General features: G+C 38.2%; 1 pseudogene; it reads right to left on the reverse strand.

Moving 5' to 3' along the window:
• LOC131858101 (probable glucan 1,3-alpha-glucosidase) overlaps positions 1-5,289 on the reverse strand; it is a 91,891-nt pseudogene extending 86,602 nt beyond the window's left edge.
• Positions 5,290-15,576: the final 10,287 nt, after the last annotated feature.

The raw sequence follows: 15,576 nt of genomic DNA on the forward strand, positions 1-15,576 counted from the left end.
TTTCCAAAGGCAAAACAACATCCAATACCAATGACTAACAACCAACCTTCAAGTGAGACCATGCTTTCTTGACCAGGTTATCCACCCTTCAATTGCCAAGATAGTTATGGATGTTTCTGCCCTATCGCAGCAAAGCTAGTTAAACTGCATCATTACCAAAATCACAGCATCTAATTAGAAAGTGCACCCTGATGCTACTTCTCTTAGAGAAATGGGCTGCTGCCACACTCCCTTGCAGCACAAGAACCATGAGACGGGTTGGAGGGGGGCAGATATGGACCACATTAATCCCCATCCTATTTGTAGTTAGAACCTGCAAGGGTCATGCTGCCACAAGGAGCTGTCCTCTTAACACATGGAAGTGTTGCATTAGACAGTGTAGCATTAATGCAGCAGCTCTACATTTCTAGCAGATGATTTGTGCGCACTGCAAACCTCCAGCCTTCAAATGTTTGCAATCTTCAAGTTTGTGTCCAGAATAAGTGAAAAGTAAAAACTTGGTAGGATTGCACAAATATATGGTACAGTTGTTACAGCTCCTGGGTGATACAAAGCAGGGCACACGTTCAAAACTTGCTACTGCTCTTTTATAGCTAAATTTTGAGTAGGGGCATAGTCCCCAGTCATTTTGGCTCTCTGAAGCTAATCTTGGGAGCCTTAAGTGCCTCAAAATCACCAAGCAGACTTTTTTCTTTAAGATTATTTTTATGAGCTAATTGGAACGGTTACCAGACACTATGGAAACTCCCTTAGCTGTCAACACATTTTGCCATCCCTAGTGTGTGCTTAGGCAACAGTTGCATTCACATAAAATGCCACATCCAGCAATGGAAAATACTCTGCAAATGATGGTTTTGATCAAGTTGTAGTTTAAATAAGCTTGGTGCCAGCTACTTTGTTAACCTAATTTAACATGTGCAGGAAATAGTACATTCTTATTAATTCACATGCAGTGCAAAGTGTTCAAGTGTTAAAGATTGTAACTTCAGTAGATATCATGCCTGCCATATTTATGAAATTCTCGAGCTCTCATTTGTATTCGGTCTTCAATAGCTAGAAAATGTTTCGGTTTCGTATTACATCTGTCACTGATCATATTTCTTGTATCGAAGTCTTTGTATGCTATCACCGACCTTGTATTAGCTGGTAAAACGTTTATTTTCTTCCACTGGAGTTCAACAGCTCGTGGTGTATGTCGGTGTGTAACTGGCATCTTCCTTAATGCTTGGCCTTCCGTCTTTTTTGTGAGCCTTATCGGGTCTTGTGGTGAGCTATTTTTTGATTTGCCGAGGGTCATAATGAAGGTGATCGACATTCTGTTTTGATGATCTCTGATAAAAGACTCAGAACTTGGGTGCTGTGATATTGCATCTTCTTTAGTCTTCCGAGATAATTATCCATGTTCGGCTGTGTTCATTGGTGTGTGGAGATTTGTTCTATTAGCATCTTCTTCAACCTTATTTTGTAAGCAGTTTTCTGATAGTCGTCTTCTATTTGAGCATTATCAATCATTGTTAAATGATTGTCTACTAAGTGTGAGAGCTCTGTACTTATTTTGAGCATTCAATAAAATCTATTTTTGGTGTGGCTGGGTTTTTCACCCTCAGGTGGAGGGTTTTCCCAGGATAATTTGTTGTGTTTCTTGTTCTCTTAAGCTTTCTTAGTTTTATTGTCTGAGTTTGTAGCTTTCTGGTTCTAAAGTTAACATCAAGCAGCACACTTGAGTACATTTCTGTAATGCATCACACTATAATAAATGTCCTTTTGAGATGCTTATTGCAAGTCATTATTATTTATAATTTTTTGTGAAACATTTGGTAGCATATATCTCAACCGGAATCTTAAAGTGGATCTTACTTGAGTCACATGACTCGCATTTTACAGAAACTCAGAAAAGATGAAAAGTAAGAATACAACCAATATGTGCGAAACGTGTGCAGACATATCTGAAGAGCAAATGGAATCATCTCTTCTAAAGAGAGCCAAAAATGACCCTATCAAACACCTCATAAAGATTTATGTTGTATTGTGAAAAAATAATGTGAGTTGATCAAATGGCTAAATGGTTCTCATGTGTGTCAGGTTATCAGAAAAGCATGATAATTTGTAGGAAAGGTTATATTTTTACCCAAACAGCCAGGGCTCCCTCCTCTTGGACTCAAGATGTGCATGACCTCTAAAGAAAGGATAGTAGGCACCTAATTGATACCAACGAAGTAATAATTCAGGCTCAGGATTTCCAAAGTATCCGCCTACATCAGCACCTACAAGACCGTTGAATCAGGTGTAAGCTTCCTTGTAAGAAAGAGCTAAACAAAGGATTTTTGCAACAACAACAAAAATGCAATCATTTTTACCAGAAAATGCAATTCCTGCAAGACCAAGAGTCAACACCATGGGAACAGAAACTTTCAAATGCTCCCATTCTGCTGTATTATCTCCAGTCCAAACTGCACCCACCCTTTGGGTTCCCGCAAAAAATGATCATGATAATACAAATGGCCTATCATTCCCACCTCCTCGTCTCAAAAGACCATCAGCCGTAGCCATATGAAAGTAATAACCATAAGCATTGTGGACATCACGATGCTCAACATCACCATAATGAAGAGCATCTCTAGGCATTGTCAGCTGCACTAGAAAAGGAACTTCAAATGAAAGAATTAAAATAGTGCTCTTGATTAAGAAATGCTTATTTCCAATAGATATTCATGGATTTCGATCATAAGGAGAATGGGACAAAGAGAGGTGACAAATGTTAGCCATCTAGCCAATAAATTTCAAGAGGTCCTCAAATATCAATCAATTGAAAATGACGATTTGCTAGTCTTTATTTTTGCTTTAGGAATTTACGAAATTTTTGTATAAACCAACATACAGAATAATTTAAAAATTGGGAATTGCATAGTTTTACCAGGCTTATTAAATCAGGAGCTCAATATTGAAAATGATTGGCAGAAATTACCAAATCCGCTCAAATGCATGGTTCCAATGATTTTTTGGAGAAAGAAATGTACCTCTGGACCATTAAAAACAGAAGGCTCGTTCATATCATTCCATATGTACAAAGAAGGCGTGGAGCCACCATAGTTGCTCAGACAAAATTTGACAGCCCACCACGATCTTATCTCTCGATTCAACATATCCAAATAGGATGATGCACCCGGCCAACACCATCCATCATAGTCCTTACCATAAGCATCCTTGACATAATATCCTTTCCGAGCAGCCTCCTCGTGCAGTGGAAACCCATCATCCCTCTTAATATGAGGATCAACAATGGTCACCAGGTGCCGACCCTTGGCTGCGAGCTTATTTTGCATCTCCACTGGGTGGGGAAAGTGTGTCTTGTCCCAAGTAAAATATCTCTTCCCATCAGTGTGCTCGATATCAAGCCAGAGAACATCATAGGGTATATCAAGCTCGTCGAATTTAGCATCTACCAAAGCCACATCTTCCTCGTCCCTGTAATTCCAGCGGGACTGATGATACGCAGTGGCAAAATGCTGGGGCATGGTGGAAGTCCCTGTGAGACTAGTGTATTGCCTTATCACATCCTTGGGTTTGGGGCCTAAGAAAAAAAACCCATCGACAATACCACTTTCTGCCATCCAGTGTGTGTCAATCGCAGCCCCCAAGCGATCCCCATCCCAACCAGGAGCAATGACATCTATTTGCATCTCTGCTGCATTAAGCCAGAAAAAGCCCGTTGTAGACTCCTTGGCGTGAGAGATCATAAAGGGAACGGAACCATAGAGACCAAAGGGGGAATCCGAAATGTACTCAAACACATCGAGGTTGAACAAGCGGTAGGGCTCGGATTCGACCTCGGGACCTCTGGTTGGTTTCAGAGCCAAACCGGCAGCATGTTCGGGGATTCCATACACAAATTTAGCTCCATGAAAAGACACGTCTAAACTAATAGACTGGGGACCATGAGGCCTTGAATCGGTATGGCCACGAAAGCTTTCCTCCCAATTCTCTTCATTTTTTTGTCTCAAATGTTCAAAATGAAAAAGGCCCTTGCTGTTAAACGAGATTAAACGCTCCTTACCTTTGCGAACATAAACCTGAAAAGGATCGTGTTGCAGGACGCCCTCATATCCGGGGGCGAGATAAAATACAGATGACAAAACGCCGCCTTTATTCTCTTGTTTTACTCTTTGCAGCCACAGCTTATTGTTCTCCACATCTTCCACCAGCACATCGGGAACTTGAAAGCGCTTTCTTTTGCCTTCCGCCGCCTCTTCGTCCACCTTGAAACGCAGAATTCCGTCCTGGTACACGGAGATTTCCAATATCAAGGCTGGGGAAACATTATGTTGGTGTTCGAGCCTGGCGGCTAGCGCTCCGTCTTGGAGGGAAACGTCTAGGGCTTTGAGGTAAGCTGTGTGGGGTTTTCTTGCTCGTCCTTGTTTGCAGAAAGGGGTTTGCCTGCAATTTCGAAACTCCTCCTTTTTCCAGCACGATACATTTGCTATTTTTCCGAACACAAGTAGCCATGCTAGTACTAGTTCTACAGACCGTTTTGAAATCGCCATGCCCCCGATTCTTGAACTCAACTGGCTTGCCATTTCATTTCGCGATACTTGCAGGTACATACTCGGCCTACGACGCTCCGTTTAATCGCTGTTAACCACAAAAATACATGTTCAAAATATATAGTCAAGTCTACATTGACGAGAAAGGGAAGCTGAAATTGTTAGATCGACGACTGAGAAGCGGTAATAGAGGTGGCGAGACTATAGAATTCATCTTCGCCCAACACATATCAAGATGTCACGTCGTTGAACAGCAAAAGGCATGTCTACTGATCTTTTCAACGGTGCTTCACGGTCAATTTTTCGTTGCAGTAATAAATGTCCAAAATATGGTCCTGACTGGGTAATTTGCCATCCTCAAAATACCCGTAGCGCCGATGTAAATGTCGCGGAACACACCCTGCAGCAACACCTTTGGCGTTTGCTTCTGAAACCGTCATCTCCAAAGCAAGAAGAAGTTCCAGGAATGGTAGAATTTGATTCTCTAACTTGATTATTTATGATCTCAGACTTCACGACAGGAGTGCCGGATTTGTCCCCAAAAATGGGAGGCCACGTTCCCCGAGCTCAAAATACTTTTTCAAATAACTTGTCAATATTTAATTTTTTTTTGCAAAACACAATGAAAGAAGCATCCCGAGCCATCATCCAACACAGTACATCTCCATTGTAGTGGTTTGAGCTCGAATCAAGCAAGTGAGAGGTGATCTTAATTCTTTAGAGTATATCTGTTGTTTTCCAAAATGGTAAGGAAATATGATACCAATTTCAAGCACTTACACATCTTTATACTTCACAGTTAAAATGTAAGGAGACGTCTCATGCAACTGCCTTTCAAAAGATTGATCATTTTACGCCACTCTAAGCTGGTTGGGTTCTTATAGACGGAGCTTTCTAAAAATAGAGTTTTTAAGAAAATCTTAAATTAGGTGGTCTCATTAATTTTGTAGTGTAGTTCAACTTAAAATTTTGAACTCCTAAATTTAAGGAAACTAGTGATCTTATGAATATAATATCTTTTGTATGTGCATAATAAAAACAAGTAAAAATAATTTATTTCCCTTCAAAACTATTTTTTAATAGAAATTAAATTTAGATGTTTGAGAAGTGGCAAATAACATCTTTAAATTGGTGGGGCAATTTCTAGCCCTACCCCTTTTTCACTAGTTCAAATTTGCATGCCAAAAAAGTAGAGGCTTTTATTTTATTTTTTTTAAATTCCAAATAATCCCGCGGCACAAATTTTTTTATTCATGGGACTACCTCTTCCTTAAAAATAGAGCTTAAACTCCCCTCATAAGACCCTTGCCTAAAAGACTAATCACTTCATGCCACTCTAAGGGCACGTCCCCATGCGGTTGCTTAGCTTATTTTGGCTAGCAGCTGCTGCTCCACTTTTTGTGCAACAATTTGTGGAGCTAGTGACCCCATGCATAAAAAAATTGTGCTTATTTTTTTAATAAGAGCTGCTGCTTATTTCCAGCCCCTCCTTTTTTTTCCAGCTTATTTTTTATTATTAAGCAACCGCTGCTCCACAAAACTAGGAACAGATTCCAAAATATCCTTTCCCTCTAATTAAAAAATTCCATGGGAACACTTTCAGTGCTTATTTTTAAGCAGAAAATAGACTTAAGTAGCCGCATGGGGACATGGGGTAAAAGACTGATCACTCTGTGCCACTCTATATAGTGTAGTGTGAAGTGATCAATCTTTTTCAAAGGCAGTTGCATGAGACGTCTTCTTATATTTTAATTGTGAAGTATTATTTTTTTTATTTTTTTTTTAAGATAAGTGCTATCATTAATGGGGATAGGTCCCTATATTGCAGAATTTAGAAAATTACATATTGTTTCATACATCAGACAAGACTAGCCTTGCTTGCCATACACTCCCATCAACTCAGCTAGAAATCCAAGCCCGACTACCAAAAAACCAATAACATCACATATTAATACAACCCCATAGCCCACAGTCCTGTTACATTTGTCCACCAATAGCTTGGTATATCATTGCTGCAAAATCACCAATATTGATAGCATTACGGGTGGAGTTCTCAGGGAGCCACCAGTCATTTGACTCAGTCAATCTTCAGAAAGGCGCCATGTTCCCATTAAACACCGCACATCTGAACACTTCCCATGCATTCTCCCCAAATGTCTTTATACGCTCGTGTTCCTCCTTCCATACTTCCCTTCTAGCCATCTCGCGTATGGTGTCACTATCGGCAGAGCCACCACTGTCCTCAGATTCCTCCTTCATCTCTGAGGGTAAGTAGTTTTCGAACTGGAAATATACCTTCAATATGCTTAATTTGACATCCTCATCCAGGTTTAATATGACATTAGCAACACTGTCCGCAATGAGTGGCTTCAAAAATCCAGCAAAGAGTTCAATCACATGTTCCCCAGAGTCAATGACATCAACAAGAGGCATGAGGACTGCCTCCAACACAGCTGCATCACACCAGTGTCTCTCAAAATTGAGAGCGATGCCCATAAGCCCACGAATTGCATCATAAACATGATCTTCAGTGATGAACAGGTTCCTCAATTGTATTCCCAGTGCATTTTCGCAGTTGACACAACTATGTTGGCATTTGATGAACCGGTATGTTGGCACATGATGATATGATAATAATGTATTTTGTTATTGATGTCAATAAGTATAGGTCAACCGGTATCAAGATTGGAAGCAGTTGTTATTGATGATCAAGTTGAAGAACCGATATAAAGAGATGTAGTGAATCGGTGTCAGGGTTTCACTAAGTGTGACTACCAGTTGGTAGTCTCAGCTCTAGGGTTTCCGGTTTGGCAATCTAGCTTGTGCAATGCAACCGATGATATTTTGTGATGAGTTAGCTAAGAATTGAGGATGAGATCGAGATGCCACGTCAGTTTTGTGCACGTGAAGGATTTCCTTGAGGATCTTGCATGTGAAGATCAACTGCATTAAATGTCTACCTCGGGAATGAACATTCTTCTTAGCGGTATGAGAAGAAAGCGTGATGGGTTACTGATTTTTATGTGCGGTGAAGAATGGACGGTGTGGAATGACTTGTGATCTGTTTGAGATTGTTTCATTCTATGAAAAGTGTATGGACGGTCAGGATTGGACCGCTTGTAATTGTAAACCTAAATGCTTAAGGTTTAGGGTTTAGGGTTTATGCTACCGACCTAATTGTTGTCTATAAGGTCGATGATGTTTGTTATTGTAAGTTGTTGGCAAAAGTTGTGTATGTATTCGAGTGATGAGATACTTGCCAGACCAGTGAGAGAAAACTGCAGAGTGTGATTGCAGAGTAGAGGAACTGAAAAGGATCTGCCTTAGCATATAGTGTTGTTATCATATCAGAGTTTTACCTATTGTCTTCTACCCATTTCAATAGAAGGAAAATCCCTTTGTTGAGTAGCTTTAACAAGCTTACTATAAATCCTCTAACCAGGTGACTCAAGTTCATTGAGTTCTTTAAATCCTCTAGCAAGGTAACCTTTAACAAGGTTAACAGGGTATATAGCCATCCCTTAACTGGGCGATCTTTAACAGGATTGGTTCCTAGCAGAACCTTATTGTAAAGTCTTTAACCGGACTGGGCTCCTAATAGAGAGAGCTTCAAAAGAGTTCAAAACAAGCTTGTGGGTATTCATCCCCACTGTGGTTTTTCCCATTTGGGTTTCCACGTGAAAAATTTATGTCACGAGTTGTGTATTTTCATGTGATGATTAAGTATTCTTTGTTTAAGGGATTATGCATGCAAAGCCAATGGTTATGGTATTGTTGATATACCACATGCATATGTTTATGGGTGAAGTAGTTATCAAGTATTGAATGTTTTTGAAGTATTCAGTTTTACCTGTTTATGTTGTTTGAAGTCTTATTGTGTTTAACCGGTATTGCCATGGTTAAGTTTAGTAATGAAGACAACCGGTTAGCATTATTTTAACTTGATAAGTTGCTAAGAAGTTTTTGTATGTACTGATTCACCCCCCCCCCCTCTCAGTACCATTGAGAGTATTCATTGTTCATCATTATTCATCAAACTAACCATACCAAAATAAGCCATCAGCCCCAACTCGGTCTCTGCATACACCACAAAAATGGCACATTCGGCCGCTAAGTAAAACATCTCCTAGAGAGTCTTGTATAGAAAGACGCAGCTTGCACATCACAATCATTCCTACTTCGCCCATATCTATTAGAATCTAACTCTGAACTGAAGCACATCTGATGTGATGGTGTATCCCAAACTACATAATGAACTGCCTAGGGGTAGACCATGACCTTCCCATGTGATTCCACCTCCAAATTGGATATCATTACCTGAGCAAATACATAACCCATCAATAATCAAAGTCGTACAGTTCTTTACTCATCCGAGGCATATATCGGTGCCACCACTCAACCCAAGAAGGCATGTAGATCCAAATAATGTAGGCATACTACCTGATACCTTGTCATGAAGATCTATGGCAATCCATCAAACATTGTCTTGTAATATCCTCCGTAGTTGAGGCTCGACTGAAATAGACAGAGTCATCATTCCGTCCAACCCCAAGATTTGCAAGGTAATCGGCCACTTGATTGCCTTCTCTATAAACATGCCCAATCTTGTAGTACTTGATTGTTTTAAGATGGTTGTTTATCATTGGTAACCATTTATTAAGTTTGCAGTTATGCAAACTTGACTTAATAATCCTATTTATTATAATCTGTGAATCGCCTTCTATTATGATTCGAGAGATTCCCTGCATAATACATAGGCGTAATCCTACCTCAAGTGCACATATCTCAGCTTCGTTGTTTGTGGCAATTCCAATGCCACCAAACAGACCAGATAAGATATTACTCTGCTCGTCTCGGATTATGGCTCCAATACCGGATTCACCAGGATTCCCCTTACTGGCACTGTCGAAATTGAGTTTTGTCCAATCCTTTGGAGGGGCCATCCATCTGATTAAGTTTCTATCAACATACTTTACCGGGGGAACATAAGTTTGGGGTTCTTTAAGAGCCCACTGTTTTTCCATTAAGGCATCCCAATTATTGTATATTTTAGGACCACCTTTTAGTTTCTTACCATTTAACACTTCCTCGATTGCAACTTTTATTTTGTCCACCAACATTACATTTGACAGTGATGTTTCTTTGAAAATTATTTTATTCCTTTCCTTCCAGATGTGTCATACAATTATGGATGGTCCAATCATCCATATATCACTCCATTTTGACTTATGTTTGGTTGGCCAGGAAAGAATGAAGTCGAAAAGTCTTTCGTTTTTCACCGTAGCCCAATTGATCTTTTCAAGGAACCAGTTCCAACAAAATTTTGCCACTGGACAACTGAATAGAAGATGATTTGCAGTTTCTTCATCTGCACAGCACATAACACAGCGATTGGGACCCAAGATGCCAATAATTTTAAGTCTATCACTTGTGAGGATTCTACTATGTAAGGAAATCCACAAAAAAACCCTTGCTTTTGGAAGTATTTTATGATTCCAACATAATTTATGCGGCCAGGTATTATAGGATCCCCTTTGTCTTTGAACTTCATACCCAAGTTTGGAGTTGTACACCCCGGATTTTGATGCATGCTAAAAGATGTTGTCTTCTTTACCAAAGTCCAGTATTTTCCTGTCTTTTATTGCTTTCCAAAGTTTTTCACATAATGAAGGATTGCCAATATTGATTTTCTTCCATATTCTCAAACCATTCATGTCCACTTGGTTTTCCATGTAATTGCATATATGTTGCCCTATGCAGTTTTCCACCATGTCTATCCACCCCTTATCTTCAAAAGAGTCTGAGAGAGATGGAAACCTGTCCCATGAGTCCCCCCAAAACAACACAGTTCTACCATTACCAATCTGCCATGAAATATGCTCTGAGATAATATGTCTGCAATCCCATAAGAAGTTCCACGTAGCCAAGCCCCTTTCAGTATTGGCCACAGTGAGTATTTGGTTAGGGTCTTCTAAATCTAGATATTTCTTTTGGAACAGCCTGCACCACATTTTTTGAGGCTCCTTGCACATCTTCCAGAAGAGCTTAGCACCAAGGGCAGAATTTTGTAGTTCCATTTTCCTAAGGCCAACTCCCTCGTCTTCCTTAATTAGGCATAGTGTATCCCAATTGATAAGCGAAATTTCCTTGTTATCTTTAGCTCCATCCCACACAAATTTCTTGAGTAAATTATTCAGACTTTTTCCAAAAGCGAACGACATTTTGAAATAGGACATACTGTATATTAGGATGGCCGATAAAACTGATTTGATCATGGTAAGTGTACTTGCTTGGGTCAGCCATCTATTTTCCCAATTTTTTGATTTAGATTGGCATGATTTAATAACATCTTCCCAGATTTGAGATTGACTGCATCCTTTGTTAATACGAACCCCTAAGTATTTGATCGGGAGCTCTGCAATTTTTATGTCCATGAGTTGTGCAATTCTGCCTTGGGCCTGCCTATTGGTGTTAAAGAAGAGTAGCTGGGATTTTTCTTTATTCATAGCTTGGCCCGAGGCCATTGTGTACTCCTCAAGTATTCTCTAAATGCCTGTAGCTTCCTGGGTGGAAGCTTCACCAAATATGATGGTATCATCAGCAAATTGGGAATGTGTAATTGCCTCAAATTGCTCATGAACTTTGATTCCTTTCCAAATGCCTTCATTATGCCTCTTTTTTATTAGCCTCCCCAATACTTCCACCATGAGAACAAATAGTGAAGGAGATAAAGGATCCCCTTGTCGTGGACCATTTGTGGCTCCAAAAAACCCACTCAATTACCATTGACAAGAATTGAAAATTTAATTGTGCTAATGCAAAATTTTATGCATTCAATCCATTTTTCTGGGAAACCAAATCTGGCAAGGACATGAAAAAGAAAATTCCAAATCACCTTATCATAGGCTTTGGCTACATCAAGTTTAATAACCATACCTTTTAGTTTTTCTTTGTGGAGTGAGTGTATGATTTCTGATACCAGGATGATGCTATCCGCAATTTCCCTACCCAGAGTAAATCCATTCTGATTTTCAGATACTAGCTTGGGTAGCAATACCTTCAATCTTTCAGCCATTGCCTTGGATATTATTTTGTAGATGGTGTTGCATAATGATATTGGACGGTAATCAGACATGGTGTCACAATCCTGTTTTTTGGGAATAAGACAGATAATGGTGTGGTTAATCTCTTTCACAAACTTATGCTTTTTCCGAAATTCTTCAACCACATTCCAAATATCTTTTCCCATGAAATCCCAGCATTTTTGAAAGAGCTCTTTCGTAATGCCATCAGGTCCAGGCGCCTTATGAGGATGAAGTGAGAATGTGGCCTTTTTAATTTCCTCCAAGGAATAAGGGGCAAGTAGCATGTCGCAATCAGAGCAGGAAATCAGGGGGTTAATGACTTCCTCAACAATTGGAATTGCATCCGTATTTTCTTCCTCAGTGTTGCCCAATATTTTCTCAAAGTAATTAAGAGTAATTTGCTCCATATCTGTATCCGAAGTTTTTAAAATCCCATTCTCATCCTTAATTGAGCATATCTTATTATTGATCCTTCTAGCTTTAGAAGAAGCATGAAAAAATTTGGTATTGAGATCCCCCTCGGCAATCCAAAGTTCCCTGGATTTATCTTTCCAATATAATTCCTCCTTCTTCAAAATTTCCAAATATTGTGCTTTAAGTGTTTTCTCTAATTCGAACTCCACATTGGTCATGCCAAATCACATTACCCGATTACCGACCTCTTCTAGTTTTTCCTCTATTCTACCTTTCTCAACAAAAACATTTTTGAATGAGTTCTTGTTCCAATCCTTAATTTTGTTTTTCATGAACTGAATTCTTTTGATAAACTTGAAGCTAGGGGAGCTAGAGAATATTGTGAAGTATAATTAAATGACATATATTAATTTGCTAATACTACGGTCCAATAGAGGGTTTTGCTATAATTTTTAAGCAGAAGTGGGGTGCAATATTATGCTATGGTCCCATGCTTCCCATTATTTAGATTTGTTGTTTAAATTTTATAAGTTAAAATTATGTATAATGAAAGTCTAAAGGGGTGGGTAGTTGGTTAATAGTTTTGGGTTCGTCTCTTGTAGGTTCTAGATCAATTCTCTCCAGTTTGAGTTATTTAATAGTTGGCTCATTTGACTCAATCATTCACCTCAAGAGGTTATAGGAGGGCTCACCTCGTCAAAGAGCTAAGCTTTGAGTCATTGGACTAACTTGTCGATCCTTTCAAATATAGAAAAAAAGTGTAATGAGAAATATGTCATGTGTTAATGGATTTTTGGTTGAGTAATGAAGTTTAATGGTCTTCAATGAACTTGTGAAAGATCAAGTCTTATCTTATAGATGACATAAAATGTTGTATCAAAAAATATATTAGCATAGATATCTTAAATACATGTATGATTAATCAATTTGGAGTTAGTTTATTTATTATAAAAATATTTTTTTATTATTGAGAGGAATCAACATGTTAGTTCCATTTTTTTTTATTGAGAGGAATCAACATGTTAGTCCAATGACCAAAGCCTAAAGCCAGGTTAATCTAGACGAAGAGAATCAACTTCGGGACCTATATAGAACTGTGTAACCAGAAATCTAAAATGCATAAATTATCAAAAGATAACCACTAAATCCTCCAATCTATGCAAATATCTAGCTACCCTATGAAGAAAATGAAAATAAGAGGTGTGTAAATGAAATAAACATAACAAAGCATGCTCTTCTCATAAATACACAAATTACATAAAAAGAAAGATCAAGCACAAGTACTTAAAGAGAAAATGGAGGAAGAAGGTTGAATTTACAAATTTTGAAAAGGGAAGATCAATGGTCTTTTTGAATATGTTCTAGAAAAGATGGACGGCTAAAATTTTGTAGGAGAAAATTTACCCAAGATGGGGGAGAAAGTGGGAATATGGAGACAAGTGGAGCGGTTGGAAGAAATAAGAAGGTAAGTGGTTGGTGAGTAGGAAATTGAAATTAAATCATTAAAACTATTTAATTTCATTTGCAAGGCTTGAATAAATAAGGATTTATTCATTTATTTAACTAAAAGAATTTTTTTTTAATAATTTATTAAATTATATAAAAGTGTTGGATGGTCAAATAATTCTAAAAATGGTTTAATTGTGAAAGGTGAAAGGAATATGGAAAAGAAAATTAATTAACAAAGGAAATTAATGAATGATATTATTAAAAAATAGAGTTTTCAAAATGTTGTGCTCTACATTTTCTCGCACTCTTGAATTTTCTGAAGATAAATGCAAAAGTTCTCATGATGTTGTTTATGTTGATGGAGGTCTTAAGGGTAGGGCTTCGTTGAGGTGATATCTCCATTCTTGATGCTTTCGGCCTAGATCCTAGGCATAAATCTGGGAAAAATTATATAGAGACACTACAAAATAATAATGGGGTTTCAATGGTTGTCTTGTGGATAAGGGTTCGCAAATTTGTCAAGGTAGCAATACTAGATCTACTCCACTTAGGCTTTGCATTGCAGCTTCTAGGCCTCGCACACCCGAGGCCTGTTGTTGTTGTTATATATTTTAGATGCCTCTAGATCATCTAATTCTCTTATGAATGATGATGGTGTAGACACCTAAAATTGTCATGTCTAATTAAATAAATATTTTATTTATTTAATTATCTAAGCCTAATTCTTCTATTAATTAAATAAATCCTTATTTATTTAATTAATTCATTTATCCTCTTCTAGCCTTATTTCTCATTTAAATAAATACATTTATTTATTTAAATTATCATTTTCCTAAATTAAATAAATATCTTATTTATTTAATTATCCCACTTCTTCTATTAATTAAATAAATCTTTATTTATTTAATTAATTCATTAACTTTTTCTACACATGACACATGTCATTCATCTCTTAATTCCTACACTACCTACCTCTTTCATTATTTTACTATTTCTTCTACCTACCCTCTAATCCTAGCCGACCTCCTTTTTGGCACCTCTCAATCTTATCCCTCCATTTCATATTGTGTCTTCTATATAAGGAGATGCTTCCTTCATTATCAAACCCTAATGACTTAATACCCTAATGAATCATCTTAAGGACTTGACTACACTACGATCCTACTTGCAACCGCATTCCGTTCTTTGTTGAGCTCTTGTGCACATAAAATCTGAGAGCAAATATATCAAGCAAGATCAATGGAGATAGGAAGAATGGAGATCAAAACCCTATTGGACATGTGATGGTATAATCTTTGAGATTTCATGTGATTTGCATTGTCTTAGGTAATCTTCATATGTTATGGTGGATCTTTGTTGATTGTTAGGCTAGGGTTTTGTGGTTGAATTCATTTAGCCTTTCAATATTGTTATTATTGTTATCCATTTTCACCATATACATTTTGGCACGCCCGGTGGGACTCTTGTCCCTTTGCATTTAACCTCCTTGTTGCAGATCTTGTGTTTTTGAAGTTGCAGATCGGACATTTTCGGTAGCATTTTCAGTATTTTCGCGTCTACGCACTTTCGGATCGCGTTTTTGGTTTTCAGGCGCGTCTGCGACAACTGGATCCGCGTCTGTGTTTTGTCAATATTTCATTTTGTAGGTTCCAGGGAGGTGCGTCTGTGTTACAGAAGCGCGTTTGTGTCATTTTTACCCGCGTCTGTGTTGGGAAAGTGCGTTTGTGATTTTCACTCGCGTCTGTGTCTCACAGAACCGCGTTTGTGTCTCAGAGTCACGTCTGCGTAGGGGGTAATCGCGTCTATGTATTGCCTGTTCCAAAATTTTGAAATTTTAGTGATTCAGTTTTCGGATTTTGCATTTAGGGTTTCAGATCTGGTTTATTTTGAGCTAACATTTTCAGATCTAGCTAACAAAATTGGTGCAGCTTGTCTTAAAAGAAAAATCGTTTGGTTGAAGGCCCCTATTTTCACAAAGTCTTTTGGGTTTTAAAATTTACCTAACTTGTGTGTCTGTAGGAAGGGGTGATTATTTCAAACAACCCAAACTACTAATAACTCTTTGTTGCAGGTCCTTGGCAAGGTTT

This window comes from Cryptomeria japonica, chromosome 9, assembly GCF_030272615.1.
Source record: "Cryptomeria japonica chromosome 9, Sugi_1.0, whole genome shotgun sequence".
NCBI lineage: Eukaryota > Viridiplantae > Streptophyta > Pinopsida > Cupressales > Cupressaceae > Cryptomeria > Cryptomeria japonica.